The sequence below is a fragment of the Mustelus asterias genome, unplaced genomic scaffold (assembly GCF_964213995.1).
Source record: "Mustelus asterias unplaced genomic scaffold, sMusAst1.hap1.1 HAP1_SCAFFOLD_123, whole genome shotgun sequence".
Classification (NCBI taxonomy): Eukaryota; Metazoa; Chordata; class Chondrichthyes; order Carcharhiniformes; family Triakidae; genus Mustelus; species Mustelus asterias.
In genome coordinates, this window is record NW_027590161.1 from 251,609 (window position 1) to 273,755 (window position 22,147).

The 22,147-nt window shown below is 47.9% G+C and overlaps 1 long non-coding RNA gene across 1 annotated transcript in view; it reads right to left on the reverse strand.

Moving 5' to 3' along the window:
* LOC144484695 (uncharacterized) overlaps positions 1–22,147 on the reverse strand; it is a 971,557-nt gene that overhangs the window by 144,553 nt on the left and 804,857 nt on the right. The gene's annotated exons all lie outside the window — the stretch shown is intronic.

Below are 22,147 nucleotides of genomic sequence, written 5' to 3' on the forward strand. Positions count from 1 at the left end.
GGGTGCCGAGGTGATTCAACAGGATGCTGCCTGGGACGGAAAAATTAAGTTATGAAGCTTACGTTATTTTTTCACGAGAGCTGAGAAGACTAAGGGGCGAACTGATCGCGGTGTACAAGATTATGAGGAACATGGACATAGTGGAGAAGGAGCAGCTGTTCCCCTTAGTTGAAGCGTCAGTCACGAGGGGACACAAGTTCAAGGTGAGGGGCAGGACGTCTAGGTGGTTATAAGGAAAATCCAGAGTGTGGTAACGGAATGTGCTGCCTTGGAGCTTGGTAGTGCCGGGTTGCCTGATATTCTTTAAAAAAGTACCTGGATGAGCATTTGGCAAAAACATTCAGGGCGCCGGGCCAAGCTTTTATTTCATTCATTCGTGGGACATGTCCATCATGGGCTGGCCAGCATGTATTGCCCATTCTTAGTTGCCCTTGAGAAGGTGGTGGTGAGCTGCCTTCTTGAATCGCTGCAGTCCATGTTTTGTGGTTTTACCCACAATACTGTTCGGGAGGGAATTCCAAAATTTTGACCCAGCAACTGTGAAGGAAAGGCGATATAATTCCAAGTCAGGATGGTGAGTGGCTTGGAGGGGAACTTGCAGGTTGTGGTGTTCCCATTTATCTGCTGCCCTTGTCCTTCCAGATGGAGGTGTTCACGAGTTTGTAAGGTGCTGTCGATGCTAATTAGTGAATTGCAGACAGGACACACTGCTGCTACTGCACGTTGGTGGTAGAGGGATTGAATGTTTGTCGATTTGATGCCAATCACGCGAGCTGCTTTGTCCTGGATGGTGTTAAGCTTCTTGAGTCCTGTTAGAGCTGCACCCCTCCAGGCAATTGGGCAGTATTCAATCACACTCCTGACTTGTGCCTTATAGATGGTGGATAGGTTTTGGTGAGTCAGTCGCTGGGTTATTCGCCGCAATATTCCAAGCCTCAGACCTGCTCTTGTAGCCACTATGTTTATCTGGTGAATCCAGTTGTGTTTCTGGTCAATGGAAACCCCAAGGATGTTGACAGTGGGGTATGCAGTGTTGGCTACACCACTGAATGTCAAGGGGCGGTGGTTAGAGTGACACTTATTGGTGATGGTCATTGTGTGGTTTTGGCCATTGCCTGGCATTTGTATGGCGCAAATGTTACTTGCCATATGTCAGCTTAAGCTTTGATATTGTCCAGATCGTGTTGCATTTGAACATGGACTGCTTCACGATCTGAGGAGACGCGAATGGTGCTGAACATTGTGCAGTCATTGGCCAACATTCCCACTTCTGACGTTATGACGGGAGGAAGGTCGTTGGTGAAGCAGCTGAAGATGGTAGGGCTTAGGACACTCCTGTAGCTGAGACGACTGACGGTCCACAACCACAACAATCTTCCAGGTATGGTTGTGTACGAGGCATGACTTCGACCACGGGAGAGTTTGCGGCCTGGTACCCATCGATTCCAATTATGCTAGGGCTCCTTGACGCCATAATCGGTCGAATGCGGCCTTGATGTCAAGCGGTAATTTGCTGGTGTGGATCTTTCCTGCTTTTTGGTGTACAGGACAATCCTGTACAATTTTCCACATTGTTGGGTCGATGCTATTGTGGTTACTGTCCTGGAAGAGCTTGGTTCGGGGAGCGACAAGTTCTGGAGCTCACGTCTTCAGTACAATTGCCAGAATGTTATCAGGGAGCATTGCCTTTGCAGTATCCAGTGCCTCCTACCATTTCTTGATATCATGTGTAGTGAATCGAATTGGCTGGAGACTGGCATCTGGGATGCTGGGGACCACTGGAGGAGGCCGAGATGGATCAGGCACACGGCACTTCTGGCTGACATTTGCTATGAATACTTCAGCTGATATTTTGCACTGATGTGCCGGGCTCCTCCATCACTAAGGATGCGGATATTTGTGGAGCTTTCTCCTCCAGAGAGTTTTTGAATTGCCCACCACCATTCTCGATTGGATGTGGAAGGCCTGCAGAGCTTTGACCTGATCCGTTGGTTGTGGGATTGTTTAGCTCTATCAATTGCTGTTTTTGCCATTTGACATGCACGTAGTCCTGTTTGGTAGGTTTAGCAGGTTGACACCTCATTTGGCGTTTTGCTTGGTGCTGCTCCTGGCATGCCCTCCTGCACTCTCCATTGAACCAGTGTTGATCCCCGGCTTGATGGTGATGGTTGAGTGGGTTGTGTAGTCATTAATATCCCGGCTGTTATCTATTTTTCTCTGACAGGTAATTTACTAGGAGTTGTGATCCTGAGTCGTGGAAAGTGTGGTCTTTCCACCTGCACCACTCACTACTTGGTGGCCATGGCAGCGGCGGATCTTCTGTTCATCATCCTAAACCCTATTCTCAGCAACATAAATTATTTGTATTTCCCCCTGAGTTTCCTGCGCCTCACACCTGTGTGTCGTGTTAAAGATGTCCTGCTTTATGCAGCCAGAGACTGTTCTGTCTGGTTCACTGTCACTTTCTCCTTTGATCGACTTGTGGCCATTCGCTGCCAGAAACTGAAAAATAAATATTGCACCGGGAAAACTGCGGCTGCGGTTCTGGCAACAGCCGGCATCCTGCTGTCTGCAAGAAACATCCCCCATTACTTTATATATGAACCTTGGGTGATAATCGACAATGTCCAGTGGTTCTGTGTGACGAAAGCCATCTACTGGACAGATCCTGGGTGGATTGGATATTCGTGGTTTAAGCAGGTTTTAACTCCATTGCTCCCATTCGGTTTAATCCTGTTGATTAACGCTCTGACAGTCAGTCACATTTTGGTGACCAGTCGAGTTCGGAAGCGACTGAGGGCTCAGAGTAAGGGAGAGAATCACAGAGACCCCGAGATGGAGAGCAGGCGGAAGTCAATAATTTTACTCTTCAGCATATCCGGAGCCTTTATTGTCCTCTGGTCGGTGAGTGTTATATATTTTTTCTATTCCAAAGTGAAAGGACTTATTTACGTCACTCTTCCTGAATATCAATGGCAAGAAGTTGGATTAATGCTGCAGGATTTAAATTGCTGCACAAACACGCTTATTTACGCGGTGACTCAATCCAAATTCAGGGAGCAGATCAGAATCGTCGTGAAATCTCCGATTACATCAATTATTCAATTAATGAAGAAACAAAACTGACTGACAGCCAGAGAGATTGATCACTGATTGACCGCTCAGCCAATTAGAGTCGAGATTGGTAAATGCCTACCTCAGCCAATCAAAGAAAGGATTGCTAAATGACCGCCTCAGCCAATCAGAGACTGGATTGTTAAATGACCGCCTCAGCCAATCAGAGACAGGATAGCTCACCGACTGCCTCAGCCAATCAGAGACTGGACAGCTCACCGACTGCCACAGCCAATCAGAGACTGGATAGCTAACAGAATTCCTCAGCCAATCGGAGACTGGATTGCTGACAGATCGCCTCGGCCAATCAGACCAGATTGCAACCGACCGCTACAATTAATTTGAGACGAGATGGCCAAACGGTATTTGAGCCAATCAGAAACCAGAACACGAAATGATCGCCTCAGGCCGATCAGATAAGACGCACATTGACTGTCAGCCATGCCCACCAATCAATGGACGTAATTTGACTGACAGCGGATCAGCCAATCAGGGCATCAGTGGCCCCCCCACCAAGACGCTATGCGGGGAGGTCACCGATCTGACTGAATGTCGCGTCGACCAATCAGAGAGCTGGCGAGGCTGACTGACGGCCACTGCAGCCAATCACAGACGCTGCTTTCAAACCATCCGCAGCCGGAGCCAATCAGGGAGCGGCTTCTGCTGCGAAACAGCCAGCTCAACGAATCAGAGGGCTCCACTCTCTGAAGTCAGCCGTCCCAGCCAATGAGGTAGTGCCTATTATCGGCTGCGTTGTCTGAATAGCTCGATGATTGGTTGTCCTCTTTTTAGGTCAAACCAAACCAAGTAAACAAACTCAGATTAAATCAGGACAAAGTAAAAGGGGCAACTCCCCAAAAAGGAGGGGGAACAGCCCGAACAGAAAACAAAGTACAAAGGAAACTTAAAAACATCAAATTAAAATGGTAATGGGACATTGCATTGATGTGAATGGCTCTCACTCTCTCGGCAGGGGGAGGTATATTGAATTTATATGAACTGCACACTTTCTCCGTCCCCACAGCATTGTTATACCTCCAAATGTCTAAACATGTTACACCTCTTATATCTTGTGACTCACCAAACAATAAGCCAAGGGCACAACTCCCAACTCTGTGCATCCTGCTCCCTCTCAACAGAGACCACCTGTTGATGTCTCCCCGGAAAACAATCCTCTTTTCCATTTGGATTCATATACTCAGCCCATTTTAATCATTCAGCTTTAATCAACTCATTTCCCGATGTCTGAGGAGTCCCCCATATTAATAACTCAACCCCTATGCTAAAGCGACCCCATCCCCCGGGTTTTAATTCTCACTTTTTCTTGTCAAAGAACAAATAAATAAAGGAAAGTACGGCACAGGAGCCAGTCCTTCGGCCTTCCAAGGCCTGTGCTGATCATAACGCCCGAACTAAACTGAAAATATTTTGGCCTCACTCGATCAGTATCCTTCTATTCCCGCTCTATTCAGGTGCATATCCAGGTGTCTCTGAAATGTTGGTAGTGTGTGTACTTCCACCTGCTCCTCCAGCAACGTGTTCCAGGCACCCACCACTCCATGTAAAACATTCTGCACACATTTCCATTCAAATTTCCCCTCTCACCTTGAACCTATGCCCCCTTGGATTAGACACTTCCACCCGAGGATAAAGCTTCAGACTATCACCCTGTCGACGCCTCTCATTTTGTTTATCCATTCGGTCTCCCTCCAGCATCAATCTCTCCAGTGAAAACAATCCTTGTTTATTCAACCTCTCCTTCTAGCCAACACGCTCATGGCCAGGCAGCAACCTGGTGAACATTGTTTGCACTCTCTTCAAGCCCTCCACGTCCTTCTGATAGTGTAGTGAGCAGGACTGCAGGCAATTTTGCAAATGCGGCGTAAGCAAGTATTTATAGAGCTGCAACATGATTTCCCAGCTCCTATACTCAATGCCCAGCTGATGCAGCCAGCATTCCCTCTGCCTTCTTAATAACCATGGCCACCTGTGTTGCCACCTTGAGTTGACTTGGATCTGCATGCCCAGATTTAGCTGCATGTTAATGTTCCGAAATGTCCTGTCATTTACAGTATATTTCACACCAATACTTGATCCTCCAAAATGCATCATCTCACATTTGTCCCGACTAAACACTATCTGTCATTTCTGTGACCAAGTCTCCAATCTATCTGTAGCCTCCTGTTTTATCTCCCTCGGTGTATCGCACACTACCTTCACCTGCTTCTCTGATTCATCATGAAAACATACCAACACTGATAATCTCCCTCTGTCCCACCCTCTAATTCACTGCTCTTCCTGTCCACCCACTCTTCCTGCTCACTCCATGATTGGTGTTGATTTTACATTCATTCTCATCAATGAAGCTTCTCTCCGTCACCTCTCCCAACTCTTTGTCTCTTTCGCTATCCCCCCACCACTATCTATCCAACACACCATCTGTTCTCGTGTCTCCCCAGTTCTCAATAATTTGTCCTGATCTCTGCGTTGTTTCTGCGTCTCAGGATGAATCTGGATTGAAATGCGCTCTGATCATTTTCGGTCTGACCATTTAAAATGATGACGTGTTTAGGATTGTGTTTTAAAATTCCCAACCAAAAGAGCAAGATTGAAAGAGAGTGAGTAGGAAAATCCACAGCTCCAGCCTGAAGTACCTGCTGCACATGTTATTGCAACATTGAATTCAGCCACTTGAATACTGTTCAGGAAGTGCTCCTGAGATTAGGCCTTGAATTCAGGCCTCGTCACGACGGCTGCATTAAACCTGTGGGACAAAGAACAAGTTTCCCGACCCGAGTTCACCGGAACAATCCTCTGAATCCATTCATAAACCCCACAGCCCTGTCTAAAAACACAAGTAAGATTCTAGGATTGAGATCAAGCCTTTACCGAGGCTCCAGATTTTCAATTTATTCCCTCCAACTCACTCGTAATTTATTTGCAGTGCTATAAAACCACACCTACTGTGAGAATCTCCCTCTGTCCCACTCTCTAATCCAGTACTCCTCCTGTCCACCCACTCTACATGCACCCCCGGATTGCTGCTTTCAGCATCTTTAAGCTCCTATTTCTACCAGTCACCTCGACATACCACGACGCAGGAAAACATTCCAGAACATTTACCTGTCTTAATAAACCACCCCAAATCAACATTTCTCTCATACTCTCATATTGTCCACCGCTCTCTCTCACTCTGTTTTTCACAGGCCAGAATTCGGTTTGCCAAAGAGAGAAATACTCCCGGTGTCTCAAGCTCTCGGTGTGTCTCTCTCTCGGTGTGTGTGTCTCTCTCTCTTTCTCGGTGTGTCTCTCTCTCTCTCTCTCTCTCTCGGTGTGTCTCTCTCTCGGTGTGCGTGTCTCTCTCTCTTTCTCGGTGTATGTGTCTCTCTCTCTCTGTCTCAATAAACTGCATTCAAAATGCTTCCTCCACATTCCACTCGCCCATTCAATTATCCGCAGTGTTAGAACATAGAACATAGAACAGTACAGCACAGTACAGGCCTTCGGCCCTCGATGTTGTGCCGAGCATTGTCCGAAACTGAGATGAAGTTATGCCACTCCCTATCATCCTGGTGTGCTCCAAGTGCCTATCCAATAACCGCTTGAATGTTCCTAAAGTGTCCGACTCCACTATGACCGCAGGCAATCTATCCCACACCCCCACCACTCTCTGAGTAAAGAGCCTTCCTCGGTCATCCCTCCTATGTCTCCCACCATGATCCTTATAGTTATGCCCCCGAGTAACAGGTACATCCACCAGAGGAAATGCTCTCTGAACGTCCACTCTATCTATCCCCCTCATCATCTTATGAACCTGTATTAAGTCGCCTCTCATCTTCCGCCGCTCTGAAGAGAAAAGCCCTAGCTCCCTCAACCTTTCCTCATAAGACCTACCCTCCAAACCAGGCAGCATCCTGTTCAATCTCCTTTGCACTCTCTCCAATGCGTCCACATCCTTGTTATAGTGAGGTGACCAGAACTGCACACAATATTCCAAATGTGGTCTCACCAATGTCCTGTACAGTTGCAGCATAACCCCACGGCTCTTAAACTGAAACCCCTAATAAACGCTAACACATTATAGGCCTTCTTCACGGCTCTATCCACTTGAGTCGCAAGCTTCAGAGATCTGTGGATATGGACCCCAAGATCTCTCTGTCCCTCCACATTCCTCAGAACTCTACCGTTGATCCTGTAATCCGCACTCAAATTTGTCCGACCAAAATGAATCCCCTTCACAATTATCAGGGTTAAACTCCATCTGCCATTTTGCGGCCCAGCTCTGTATCCTATCACTGTCTCTTTGCAGCCGACAACAGCCCTCCACCTCATCCACTACTCCACCAATCTTGGTGTCGTCAGCACATTTACTGAGCCACCCTTCAGCCCCCTCCTCCAACTCATTGATAAAAATCACAAATAGCAGAGGACCCAGCACTGATCCCTGTGGTACACCGCTGGTATCTGGTCTCCAGTCTGAAAATTTTCCATCCACCACCACCCTCTGTCCTCTATGAGATACAGTAAGGAGTCTAACAACACCAGGTTAAAGTCCAACAGGCTTATTTGGTAGCAAACGCCACTAGCTTTCGGAGCGCTGCTCCTTCGTCAGCTGGAGTGGAAACCTGGTGTTGTTAGACTCCTTACTGTGTTTACCTCAGTCCAACGCCGGCATTTCCACATCATTCTATGAGATAGCCAGTTACTTATCCAATCGGCCAAATTTCCCTTCATCCCAAACCTCCTTACTTTCTTCATGAGCCGACCATGGGGGACCATATCAAACGCCTTATTGAAATCCATGTATACAACATCATCTGCTCTACCTTCATCTACACACTTAGTTACCGCCTCAAAGAATTCAATCAAATTTGTGAGGCAAGTCTTACCCTTCACGAATCCGTGTTGACTATCCCAGATTAAGCAGCATCTTTCCAAATGGTCATAAATCCTATCCCTCAGGACCTTTTACATTAACTTACCGACCACTTACTTGGCACACGACACACGACAGCGCAGAGTCGCTGAGCAGAAACTGATAGCCAAGTTCCGCACACATGAGGACGGCCTAAACCGGGATGTTGGATTTATGTCACATTATCTCTAACCCCCACAGCTTGCCTCCTGGACTTGCAGAATTTCACAAGCTGTTCCGTCTGGAGACAATACACATGTCTTTAACCTGTGTTGAATGCTCCCTCCACCCACATTGTCTGTACATTTAAGACCTGGCTGGCTGTAGAGATTTGCATTCTAATTAGTATTCTGAAATTTGATTTCTGTGTCTGTGGCCTGTTTGAGAACAGATATCCACTCCATCTGACGAAGGAGCTCTGCTCCGAAAGCTTAAGGTATTTGCTACCAAATAAACCTGTTGGACTTTAACCTGGTGTTGTGAGACTTAACATAGAACATAGAAAGCCACAGCACAAACAGGCCCTTCGGCCCACAAGTTGCGCCGATCACATCCCCACCTCTAGGCCTATCTATAGCCCTCAATCCCATTAAATCCCATGTATTCATCCAGAAGTCTCTTAAAAGACCCCAACGAGTTTGCCTCCACCACCACCGACGTCAGCCGATTCCACTCACCCACCACCCTCTGAGTGAAAAACTTACCCCTGACATCTCCTCTGTACCTACCCCCCAGCACCTTAAACCTGTGTCCTCTCGTAGCAACCATTTCAGCCCTTGGAAATAGCCTCTGAGAGTCTACCCTATCCAGACCTCTCAACATCTTGTAAACCTCTATCAGGTCACCTCTCATCCTTCGTCTCTCCAGGGAGAAGAGACCAAGCTCCCTCAACCTATCCTCATAAGGCATGCCCCCCAATCCAGGCAACATCCTTGTAAATCTCCTCTGCACCCTTTCAATGGCTTCAACATCTTTCCTGTAATGAGGTGACCAGAACTGCGCGCAGTACTCCAAGTGGGGTCTAACCAGGGTCCTATAAAGCTGCAGCATTATCTCCCGACTCCTAAACTCAATCCCTCGATTAATGAAGGTTAGTACGCCGTACGCCTTCTTGACCGCATCCTCCACCTGCGAGGCCGATTTAAGAGTCCTATGGACCCGGACCCCAAGGTCCTTCTGATCCTCTACACTGCTAAGAATGGTACCCTTCATATTATACTGCTGCTTCATCCCATTGGATCTGCCAAAATGGATCACCACACACTTATCCGGGTTGAAGTCCATCTGCCACTTCTCCGCCCAGTCTTGCATTCTATCTATGTCTCGCTGCAACTTCTGACATCCCTCCAAACTATCCACAACACCACCTACCTTGGTGTCGTCAGCAAACTTACCAACCCATCCCTCCACTTCCTCATCCAGGTCATTTATGAAAATGACAAACAGCAAGGGTCCCAGAACGGATCCCTGGGGCACTCCACTGGTCACTGACCTCCATGCAGAGAAAGACCCCTCCACAGCCACTCTCTGCCTTCTGCAGGCAAGCCAGTTCTGGATCCACAAGGCAACAGCCCCTTGGATCCCATGCCCTCTCACTTTCTCAAGAAGTCTTGCATGGGGGACCTTATCGAATGCCTTGCTGAAGTCCATATAGACCACATCCACCGCTCTTCCTTCGTCAATGTGTTTGGTCACATTTTCAAAGAACTCAACCAGGCTCGTAAGGCACGACCTGCCCTTGACAAAGCCGTGCTGACTACTTTTGATCTTACTAAACTTCTCTAGATGATCATAAATCCTGTCTCTCAGGATCCTCTCCATCAACTTACCAACCACTGAGGTTAGACTCACCGGTCGGTAATTTCCCGGGCTGTCCCTGTTCCCTTTCTTGAATATAGGGACCACATCTGCAATCCTCCAATCCTCCGGAACCTCTCCCGTCTCCATCGACGATGCAAAGATCATCGCCAAAGGCTCCGCAATCTCCTCCCTCGCCTCCCACAGTAACCTGGGGTACATCCCATCCGGTCCCGGCGACTTACCAACTTCTTACTGTTTTGTTACCTCCAGAGCCCAAAGATGTGCGGGTTATGTTGGATTGGCCATATTCAATTTCCCCTGAGTGACAGAGGAAATGGCTAGGGGAAATGTATGGGATTATGGGGATAGAGCCTGGGTGGCATTGTGGTCAGTGCAGATTCGATGGGCCGAATGGTCTCCTTCGGAAGTGTAGGATTCCATGATTCCATGATTCTCCCCACCCCAATTCTTTACAGCTACGAAACATTGTGGGCTGGAAGAAGTGAGAGGGAAAAGGGGAACCCGTCAACCCACTCCTCACACCCCCACCCCAATAAAAGAATAACAAATCACGTTCAGAATAGCTGTTACATTTATTACAAGATGCAACATAGAAAAACCACGTGTGGACAGAGAGAAAGATGAAATAACTGAGGCTCGGACATTGAACTCCCTCCCAACTCTAGAAATCATCCAATCACACTACCCTGTAAAAACACAAGCAGGACTTGTGTTTAGAAACATAGAAGCATAGAAAAACTACATCACAAAACAGGCCCTTCGGCCCCACAGGTTGTGCCGAACATATCCCTACATTTTGGGCCTACCTATAACCCTCCATCCTGTTAAGTCCCATATGCTTGTACTCATCCAGGAGTCTCTTAAAATACCCTATTGAGTTTGCCTCCACCACCACTGACGGCAGCCGATTCCATTCGCACACCACCCTCTGTGTGAAAAACTTCCCCCTAACATTTCCCCTGTACGTACCCCCCAGCACCTTAAACCTGTGTCCTCTCGTAGCAGCCATTTCCACCTTGGGAAAAAGCCTCTGAGAGTCCACCCGATCTATGCCTCTCAACATCTTATATACCTCTATTAGGTCTCCTCTCATCCTACGTCTCTCCAAGGAGAAAAGACCGAGCTCCCTCAGCCTATCCTCATCAGGCATGCCACTCAATCCAGGCAACATCCTTGTAAATCGCCTCTGCACCCTTTCAATCTTTTCCACATCCTTCCTGTAATGAGGCGACCAGAACTGAGCACAGTACTCCAAGTGGGGTCTGGCGAGGGTCTTATATAGCTCATCATTATCCCCGGACTCCTAAACTCAGTCCCACGATTGATAAAGGCCAGCACACCATCTGCCTTCTTCACCAAATCCAATAACTGTGGGGCCGATTTTAGAGTCCTATGGACCCGGACCCCAAGGTCCTTCTGATCCTCAACCGTACTAAGAGTCTTTCCCTTAATATTGTACTCCTTCATCCCATTTGACCTGCCAAAATGGACCACTACGCATTTATCTGGGTTGAAGTCCATCTGCCACTTCTCCGCCCAGTCTTGCATCCTATCTATGTCCCTCTGTAACTTCTGACATCCGTCCAGACGATCCACAACCCCACCAACCTTCGTGTCGTCGGCAAACTTACCAACCCATCCCTCCACTTCCTCATCCAGGTCATTTATGAAAATGACAAACAGCAAGGATCTTTGTGTCGTCGATGGAGACGGGAGAGGTACCGGAGGATTGGAGGTTTGCGGATATGGTTCCTATTTTCAAGAAGGGGAATAGGGATAGCCCAGGAAATTACCAACCGGTGAGTCTAACCTCAGTGGTTGGTAAGCTGATGGAGAAGATCCTGAGGGACAAGATTTATGAGCATTTAGAGAGGTTTAGTATGCTCAAGAATACTCAGCATGGCTTTGTCAAAGGCAGATCGTGCCTTACGAGCCTGGTGGAGTTCTTCAAAAATGTGACTAAACACATTGACGATGTGAACAGATCCCTGGGGCACACAACTGGTGACCGACCTCCATTAAGAAAAAGACCCATCTATACCCACTCTCTGCCTCCTTTGGGCAAGCCAGTTCTGGATCCGTAGCAGCCCCTTGGATCCCATGCCCTCTCACTTTTTCGAGAAGCCTTGAATGGGGGAACCTTATCGAACGCCTTGCGAAAATCCATATGAACCACATCTACCGCTTTCCCTTCGTCACAGTAACCTGGGGTACATCCCAGCTGGACTCGGCGAGTTATCTATCTTGATGCCATTCAAAGATTCCAGCACAACCTCTTTGTTAAAGTCCACATACTCAATCCTTTCAGTCACCGCAAGCCCGCAGTACATCCTTATCCTCTGTGAAAACTGAGGCAAAATACTCATTAAGCACCTCTGCCATTTCTACTGGTCCCGTACAGATTTTCCCGCCTTCACCTTTTATAGGCCCTATTCCTTCACGTCTCATCCTTTTGCTCTTCACATATTTATAGAACGCCTTCGAGTTTGCCTTAATCCTACCTGCCAGGGCCTTCTCGTGACCCCTTCTGGCTCTCCTAATTTCCTTCTTCAGTCCCTTCCTACAAGCCGTAGACTCATCTAGATCCCTATCTTCACCAAGCTCTCTGAAACTTTTGTATGCTTTCCTTTTCTTCTCGACTAGGTCCCGCACAGCTTTCGTGCACCACGGTTCCTTTAACCTACCAACTCCTCCCTGTCTGCTCGAAAGGTTGTCCTGTAGAACTCTAGACAGACATTCCTTGAAAAACTGCCACCCCTCTTCAGTACATTTCCCCGAGAATACCTCCTACCAATTTACTTCTCTAATTTGCTCCCTGATGTCTTCATATTTCCCCTTACTCCATATAAACGCTTTCCTAGCTTGCCTGATCCTCTCTTTTTCCAATGGAAGTATAACGGAGATAGAGTTATGATCGCTATCCCCAAGATACTCTCTCACTGAGAGATCTGACACCTGTCCTGGTTCATTGGTCAGTATCAGATCAAGTACAGCCTCTCCTCTTGTAGGCTTGTCCACATGCTGTGTCAGGAAACCCTCCTGAACACACCTAACGAACTCCTCCGCATCCAATCCCCTTACCCAAGGGATATTCCAATCTATGTTTGGGAAATTAAAGTCTCCTATCACAACAACTCTGGGATTATTGCAACTCTTCAGGATCTGTTTCCCTATCTGCTCCTCCACCTCCCTGTTTCCATTGGGCGGCCGATAGAAAACTCCCAGCAAAGTGATCGACCCCTTCCCACTCCGAATTTCCACCCACAGAGACTCTGTAGACACTCCCTCCACAGCATACAACTTCTCTACAGCTGTGACACTATCCCTGATCAGCAGTGCCACTCCACTCCCTATCTTGCCTCCCACCCTGTCCTGCCTGAAACATCTGAATCCCGGCACCTGGAGTATCCAGTCCTGTCCCTGAGGCATCCAAGTCTCTGTAATGGCCACCACATCACACTTCCAGGCATCGATCCACGCTCTGAGCTCATCCCCTTTATTCACTATAGTCCTGGCATTAAAGTAAACACATCTCAATCCTTTGGTCTGAGCTCTCCCCTTCTCTTTCCCCCGTCCGTCCTCCCTCTTGCACTGTCTATAACCCTTCTCTGTTTGCGAGCTAACTTCCTCGCTTCCAGTCACCTCGTCTCGATCCCCTCCTCCCAACCTATTTAGTTTAAACTCTCCCCAGTCGCCTTAGCCAACCTTCCCGCCAGGATATTGGTCCCCCTGGGATTCAAGTGCCACCCGTTTGTTGTGTACAGGTCACACCTGCCCCTAAAGAGGTCCCAATGGTCCAGGAACCTGAATCCCTGCCCCCTGCACCAGTCCCTCAGCCACACATTCATCCTCGACCTCACTCCATTCCTGCCCTCACCTTCCCGTGGAAGAGGCAGCAATCCTGAGATTACTACCTTTGCTGTCCTCCTTCTCAGCTGTCTCCCTAATTCCCGATGCTCTCTTTTCATGACCCCTTCCCCCTTCCTTCCCACATCAGCGGTACCAATATGTACCGCTACCTCTGGCTCCTCTCCCTCCCCCCTCAGGATTTCTGGGACCCGACTAGCGATATCCTGGATCCTGGCCCGAGGGAGGCAGTCCACCTGCCTCCGCAAAAACGTCTGTCTGAACCCCTTACTGTAGACTCCCAAATTAACACTGCCTTCGTCCTCTTTTCCTCCGCCCTCTGAGTTTCAGGGCTGGACTCCACTCTGGAGACACGGCCATTGCTGCTTCCCCCAGGTGGGTTGTTCCCCCGCCCCACCGCCCAGTACTCAGGCAGGAGTGCTTGTTGTGTCGGGGCACATCCACCGGGGTGCTCTCTATCACCTGAGCTTTACCCTTCCTGGCCGTCACCTACTTGGCCTCCTCCCGTGGCCCTGGTGTGACCACCTGATGATAGCTCTTGTCTATCAGCTCCTCATTCTCCCTTAACAGACTAAGATCCTCGAGCTGCAGTTCCAGCTCCGTAACACGGCCCCTCAGGAACCGCAGCTCGACACTCCCCTCACAGATGTGGATGTCTGGGAGGCCAGGTGCCTCCAGGAACTCCCACATCCTGCACTGGGAACAACACACTGGCTTCACACTCATATTTGACTCTTTATACCAAGGTACACAGAGGAAAGTAAATAAGAATTAAAAACTCAGAATTAAAACTCACCCCTGCTCGCCCTGTCCCCCGGAAGCCCTGTGAGCTAAAGCTCTTACAGCTCACACTCTGCTTCCCACTCACGCCGCTGCCCGCTCCCAACGCTGCCCGCTGTACACTGCGGCCTGCTTTTTAAACCTCCCACACTTAAAAAACAAACTACAAGCCTGCCAGATTGAGCCCCGGGCGGCCTACTTCCGCTTTTCTCAAACGAGCCGAAACTTCTAAAAGCCTGAACACTCAAAACCCGCGAAAAAGTCTTACTCTCTTTCGCTGTACTCGCAAAACGCTCCTCTCTCCCTTGCTCCGGTGGAACAAAGAGAATGTTGAAGGGGATGTGCTCAGGTCAGCGGCGAATGTGTTGAGATGAGTGTGGGAGTGTTGAGGTGACAATAGGTGAGTTTAGAGTGGGGCTGTTGAGGTGAGGGGGCAGTGCTGAGTTGAGGGCAGTGTTGATGTGAGAGAGGAAGTGTCGAAATTGGAGTGGGCCAGTGCAGGTGAGAGTGGGTGAGGTTTATGGTGAGAGGGGTTCTTGTTGAGGACAGAGTGGGTGAGTGTTGAGGTGATACGTGGTGAGTGTTGATGTGAGGGGTCAGTATTGAGGGTAGACGGAGTGTATTAAGGTGAGAGGGAAATATTGGGGTGAGAGTGGGAAGGGTTAAGGTAAAGGGGGCTGTATTGTGGTGAGGGGCAGAGCGTTGAGGAGAATGGGGGCGGGCGGATATGAGCCAAAATGTTTTAATGTGAGTTGGGGACAACTTTGTTGAGATCGTTAATGTTGAGATGACGGGGGGAACTTTAAGTTGAAGCGGGATTGTTGAGTTGACGGTCAGAGAATGTGGAGGTGGGAGGGGGAGCGCGTTCAGGTGGGAGGGGGAGCGCTGTGGTTGGAGGGGGAGAGTGTTGAGCAGAAAGTGGGAGAGCTGACTTGAATGGAGATTGTTGAAGTGAGATGGGAGAGTGCAGGTTAGAGCGACGGTGTTGGAACAAAGAACAAAGAACAATACAGCACAGGAACAGGCCCTTCGGCCCTCCAAGCCCGCGCCGCTCCCCGGTCCAGGATTGAATCCTGAATCCAGGATCCCCGCCCAATTTTCCAGCCTATCTACACACCAATATCCTATCCACCGAGCTGTCCCTCACAGCTACGATGCTTTGTTCATCACAACCTATTAACTCACCCCCCCCCCCCCATTCCAGACCATGTGATCTCCAGGGAGAGGCGAAAACCCGGAGTGAAAACCCCAGGGCCAATATGGGGAAAAAAAATCTGGGAAATTCCTCTCCGACCCCCTGTGGCGATCGAAACGAGTCCATGAGATCACACTGGCCCTGATCAGAAAATGCTTCCCAACCCTATTCATTTCCACTTCTGCTTTACGAACACCATCTGGGATGGAACAGGGATTGTTGAGGCCAGGGAGCATGTTGAGGTTGGAGGGAGAATGTTGCTGTGAGAGGCGGAGCATTATGAGGAGGGGGATATCTTGAGTGGAGTGGGAATGATGAGGTGAGGGTGGAAAATGTTGTGGATTGGGTCAGTGTTGAGATGTGAGGAGACAGTTGAGATGAGAGGCGAGGTTGTTGAGGTGTGAAGGAGGAAAGTGGATCAGAGACAGACAGTGTTGAGGTGATTATGGGATTGTTGAGGCGAGACGGAGATTGTTGAGTTTCGAGTGTGGATTTCAGAGTGAGACCGTTGAGCAGATGGGGCAATGTTACGATGAGAGGAAATTGTTGAGGTGAAAGGGGCGAGTGGAAGTGAGAGGGAACATGATAAGATGAGGTGGGTTGTTGAGGTGAGTGGGGGAAAGTTGAGGTGAGATGGCGGGAGCTGAGGTGAGGCAGAGTGCTGATATGAGAAGAGAGAGCTGACATGTGAAGGGAGAATGTTTTGGTGAGACAGGGTGGGATTTGTCCCCCGCGCTCACCCCAAAATCAGATAATCCCGCCAGACGTAATGGGATCTTTACATGGTCTGTGCCCGTCTGCTCCGACTCCCGTGCGGTGTGGGACGGGAGATTTAGCTCTTAGGGATCCTGAGGTGAGAGTGTGAAGCTGGGTGGGGAGTGGAGAGATGAGATGGGTAGTGTTGTGGTACATGGGGTAATGTAGAGGTGAGCAGGGAGGATTGATGTGGGGGGTGGGTATGTTAAGATGGGAGAGGGTGGATTGTGTTGAGCGAGGGACTGTTGAGCTGAGAGGGTGTGTTTTGGTGAGAGGGGTGATGTTGACCTCACTGGGGAGAACGGAGATGTGAGAAATTGAGTGTTGAGGTGAGAATTGGTCTGTTGCGATGAGAGTGGATGTGTTGAGGTGCGGGGATGTTGGTTGAGGATTGGGGAAGTTTGTTGAGGTGGTGGAGAGAGGTGAGTTGAGGGGAAGTGTTTTTGAGGGGTGAGAATGTTGAGGTTTGAATGGGAGTTTTGACATGAGAGGGACATTGTTCCTTTGAGGCACAGCAGTGTTAAGATAAGGGGCATATCGAGCTGAGAGGAGGAATGTTCATGTGAGAGTGCTGTGTTGATAAGTGAGGGGGAGTATTCAGGAGAGCGGCAAGTGTTTAGATAGGAGTGGTCGCTGAGATCAGAAGGGGTGGGTTTTGAGATAAGGGAGGTGTGGATCGCAGGTGGTGAATTTGGTTGTGAGAGGGAGAATTTCGATGTGAGACGGATAGTGTTGAGGTGAGACAGAGAGTGTTGAGGAGAAAGGGTGTCATGTCTGTGTGATAGGGATTGCGTAGAGAGGAGAAGGGGAGTATTGAGGTTAGCTGGAATGTGTTGAGATGAGGGAGTGTGTTGAAGTGACAGGATCGTGTTGATGTGAGAGGGAGAGTGTTGAGGTAATGGGGAGTGTTGAGTTGAGAGCATGAGTGTTAATGTTGTCTGTGATTCTTTTTAAATCATGCAGTTTAAATGGAGGTGGAGCTAAGCCGTGGCAGTCAGGTGATTTGTTTTTCCCTTTTGGTCTTGTAGTTTTGTTTTGCGAAGCAGTTTAGCAGCAAGCTAAGAAGCAGTCTCTCTCTCTCTCTCATTCTCCCTGTCCTTCTCTTTTCAAAAAGCTGTGCTTTTCCAAATTGATGTGACTACAATCTCTTCTGAGTTTCTTCTCAAGGAATTTTGAGCATTCAAACCAGGAGGCTGGACACCTGTAATACGTAGGCACTAAACTATGCTGTATTGTGGTGATTTGGAGGGTTTTGTGGATCGGATGTTGGCTTTGGTTGGAACACACTAGAGATAGTTCCTTCAGAGTTGCACGTTATCGTTGTTGTTGTGGTTCTTGTTTGTAATTGTTAAAAGTTCTTGCTAACTATCTTACTAGACATGTCAACAATATTCTTAATTAAACTTTGTTTTGAATAAAAGCTCTTCGTGCGTCAGTTCACTCACCTGATGTGAAATGTGATGTGATCCATTCTGGTAGGAATAACAGCAAAATGGACTATTATTTAAATGGAAAGAAATTGCAGCATGCGGCTGTGCAGAGGGACCTGGGTGTCCTTGTGCAGGAATCTCAAGGAGTTGGTTTGCAGGTGCAGCAGGTAATTAAGAAGGCAAATGGATTTTTGTCGTTCATTGCGAGAGGGATGGAGTTTAAAAACAGCGAGATTATCTTGCAGCTGTATAAGGTGCTGGTGAGGCCGCACCTGGAGTGCTGTGTACAGTTTTGGTCTCCTTACTTGAGAAAGGATATACTGGGCACTGGAGGGGGGTGCAGAGGAGATTCACTAGGTTGATTCCAGAGTTGAGAGGGTTGGCTTATGAGGAGAGACTGAGTAGACTGGGGCTATACTCATTGGAATTCAGAAGAATGAGGGGAGATCTTATAGAAACATATAAGATTATGAAGGGAATAGATAAGATAGAAGCAGGGAAGTTGTTTCCAATGGCGGGTGAAACTAGAACTAGGGGGGCATGGCCTCAAAATAAGGGGAAGCAGATTTAGGACTGATTTCATGAGGAACTTCTTCACACAAAGGGTTGTGAATCTGTGGAATTCCCGGCCCAGTTGAGGCTACCTCATTGAATGTTTTTAAGGCAAGGATGGATAGATTTTTGAACAGTAAAGGAATTAAGGGTTATGGTGAGCGGGCGGGTAAGTGGAGCTGAGTCCAAGAAAAGAGGAGCCATGATCTTATTGAATGGCGGAGCAGGCTCGAGGGGCCGACTCCTGCTCCTAGTTCTCATGTTCTATTTAAACCTCTCGTGCTCCTTCTCGGCAATTTCATGGTAAAGCGTTACAGGTCACTCGAGCTTCATGGAACACCTGGAAGTATCCAACATGACTGATAACAATTGAGGGCTCCGGGATTGGAATCTGTGTTTCTTGATTGATTTGGGATTAGTGAACTCAAAGACAGTGGGTCGTGCGCAGATTTGTGTTTTCTTTTCAGGTGTTGTATTCAAGTTTAAATAGGGAGTGTGGTTTGGATTAATGGCTCTTTCAGAGACTCAGAAGTTTCTGCGGGTGGAGGAAGTCACGCAAGTTACCTTACAGAAAATGAGGAAAGCAACCCTTTTGGAATTGCAAACACACTGCAGTTGACATTGCCTGACAGAGTCCGGAGTGGAGCGATAATTGTGGCGAGAGCACAGCATTTGTAATTGTCAGAAGGACAGTCAGAATCGTTGGAAATGGCGAGAATTCTGTTACAAATGAAACAGACTGAAATATGAAAAATAATTAAAACTCTTTGAATTACAGGCGAAAGGAACGAGAGGAACAGCAAGCAAAATAATTAAAACGCTCTGAATTACAGGCAAAAGGAAGAAAGGAGGAAAAAGAGAAGGAAAAATAGAGAGACTTTGAACATTGGAAACTGGCCTTCAGATGTAAACATCAGGAACGATTGGCGAAGTAAAGGGCAAAGTACAGTGTGAGGGTATTGATGAGGATAGTCAGAGAATGAGGGGCAGAAAATAAACCAAGCAGATAGAAAAGACCTATACAAAAGGCAATGTTACAATAATCATGGGGGACGCCATTATGCAGGGAGATTGGGAAAATCGTGTAGGTAGTGGATCCCAAGGAAAGGAATTTGTGGAATGTCTCAGAGATGGATTAGTTGGAGCAGCTTGTGACAGAGCCTTCTAGGGAACAGGCAATTCTGGATTTGGCGATATGTAGTGAGGCAGACTTGATTAGGGAAGTGAAGGTGAAGGAACCAGTGACCACAATATGATAGAATTTACCCTGCAGTTTGAGAGGGAGAAGCTGGGGTCAGATGGAACAGTATGAGAATTAAATAAAGGTAACTACAAGGACATGAGGGAGGAGCTGGCCAGAGTTGATTGGAAAGGGAGCCGAGCAGGGAAGGAAGTGGAACAGCAATGGCAGGAGTTTTTGAGAAGCACAACAGAAACTCAGGAGGCACAACAGAAATTCATCCCAAGGAGGAGAAAACATGCCACAGGGAGGATGAGACATCCGTGGCTGACGAGGGAAGTGAAGGACAGCATAAACGCAAAAGCAAACGCATACAAAGTGGCAAGGATTAGTGGGAAGCCAGAGGATTGGAAAGCCTTTAAAAGCGAGCAGAGGACAACTAAAAAAGCAATAAGTGGGGAGAAGATGAAATATGAGTGTAAGCTGGCTTGTAATATAAAAGAAGGAAGGAAGAGATTTTTTCAATATATAAAAAGATAAGAGAGAGGCACAAATAGCCATTGGATCACTGGAAAATGAGGCTGGAGAAGGAATAATAGGAAACAAAGAAATGGCAGAGGAACTGAATAGTTACTTTGCATCAGTCTTCACGGTTGAAGACACCAGTGGGATGCCAGAGCTCCAGGAGAGTCGGGGGGCACAGGTGAGTGTAGTGGTCATGACTAAGAAGGTTCTGTGGAAAATGAAATGTCAGAAGGTGGACAAATCACCTGGAGTGGATGGACTACACCCTAGGGTTCTAAAAGGGATAGCTGAGGAAATTGTGGAGGCATTGGTGGTGATCCTTCAGGAATCACTGGAGACAGGGACGGTACCAGAGGACTGGAAAGTAGCTAATGTAACACCGCTGTTTAAGAAGGGAGGGGGGAAGCAGACGGGAAATTACAGGCCGGTTAGCCTCGACTTCGGTCATTGGCAAGATGTTAGAGTTCATTATTAAAGATGAGATCGCAGAAGTGCATGATTCAGTCGGACTGAGTCTGCACGGCTTTGTCAAGGGGAGCTCATATCTGACAAATCTGTTAGAGTTCTTTGAGTAGGTGAGAAGGAAGTTAGATGGGGAGAACCAGTGGACCTGATTTATTTCGATTTCCAGTAGGCCATTGATAAGGCGCAGCATAGTAGATTGTTAAATATGTTACGTGCCAATGGTGCTGAGAACTTGGACCTGTTAAAGAGTGGTTAAAGAGGGGGCAGATGGAAGGCAATAAGGAAAAGTGTGAGATTATGGACTTTGGAAGGAGGAATGGAGGCATAGACTATTTTCTAAATGGGGAAATACTTCGAAAATCTGATGCACAAAGGAATTTGGGATTCCTTGTTCAAGATTCTCTAAAGGTTAACCAGTCGGTTCAATCCGCAGTTAGAAAGGCAAATGGAATGCTGGCATTCATGTTGAGAGGGCCCATACCAGGTTCAGGCCCACACCAGGCCCGGGCCCGCACCAGGCTCAGGCCCACTCAGGTTCAGACAGAGACACAGTACAGATGCACACAAGGTTTGGATCAGACGAGGCTCAGAGTTACACAAGGTTCGGACTCAGACTATGTACAGACTCACCTCAGCTTCACAATCATAGAAACATTGAAATATGGTAAAAGCAGGAGTAGGCCATTCAGCCCTTCGAGTCTACTCCGCCATTCAGTTTGATCATAGCTGATCATCAACTTCAATATCCTGATCATCCCTTCCTCCCATATCCCGTCATCACTTTAGTCCCAAGAGCTATATATCATTTCTTCCTGAAATCACTAAAGGTTTTGGCCTCAACTGCTTCCTGTGGTCGTGTAGTCCAAAGATTATCTGTGTGGAGAAATTTCTCCTCATCTCTGTTCTAAAGGTTTGATGATATCCTCAAGCCATGAACCCTCGTCCTCAACTTCCTGAGCATCGCGAACGTTCTTTCTGAATCTCCCCTGTCTAAACCTGTTCCAATATTGTATGTTTCACCCGAATAAGGTCCAATGAATAAAGCCCTAACCGTCTTAGTCTCTCTTCATATCAAAAATTGCCATCCCAGGAATCAGCCTGGTAAACATTCGCTGTACTCTCTCTATAGCAAGTACATCCTTCCACAGATAGGGACACCAAAACTGCACACAATACTCGAAGTGTGGCCTCAGTAATGCCCTGTACAACTGCAGTTACACATCTCTCTTCCTGTACTCAAATCTTCTCCCGATGAAGGCCAGCATACGATAGGCATTCTTTACTGCCTGTTGTACATGCACGCTTACTTTCACTTACTGATGCATGCGGACACCAAGGTCTCGCTTGAGTATCCACCTCTCTCAATTTACACCCATTCAAATAATAATCTGTCTTCCTATTATTGATGCTAAAGTGGAAAACCTCACATTTACCCACATTTTACTGCAACTGCTTTGCACGTGCCCACACATTGAGCCTGTTCAAATCACACTGAAGCATGTCTGCATGCGTCTCACAGCTCGCCCTCACCCACCTTTTGTCATCTG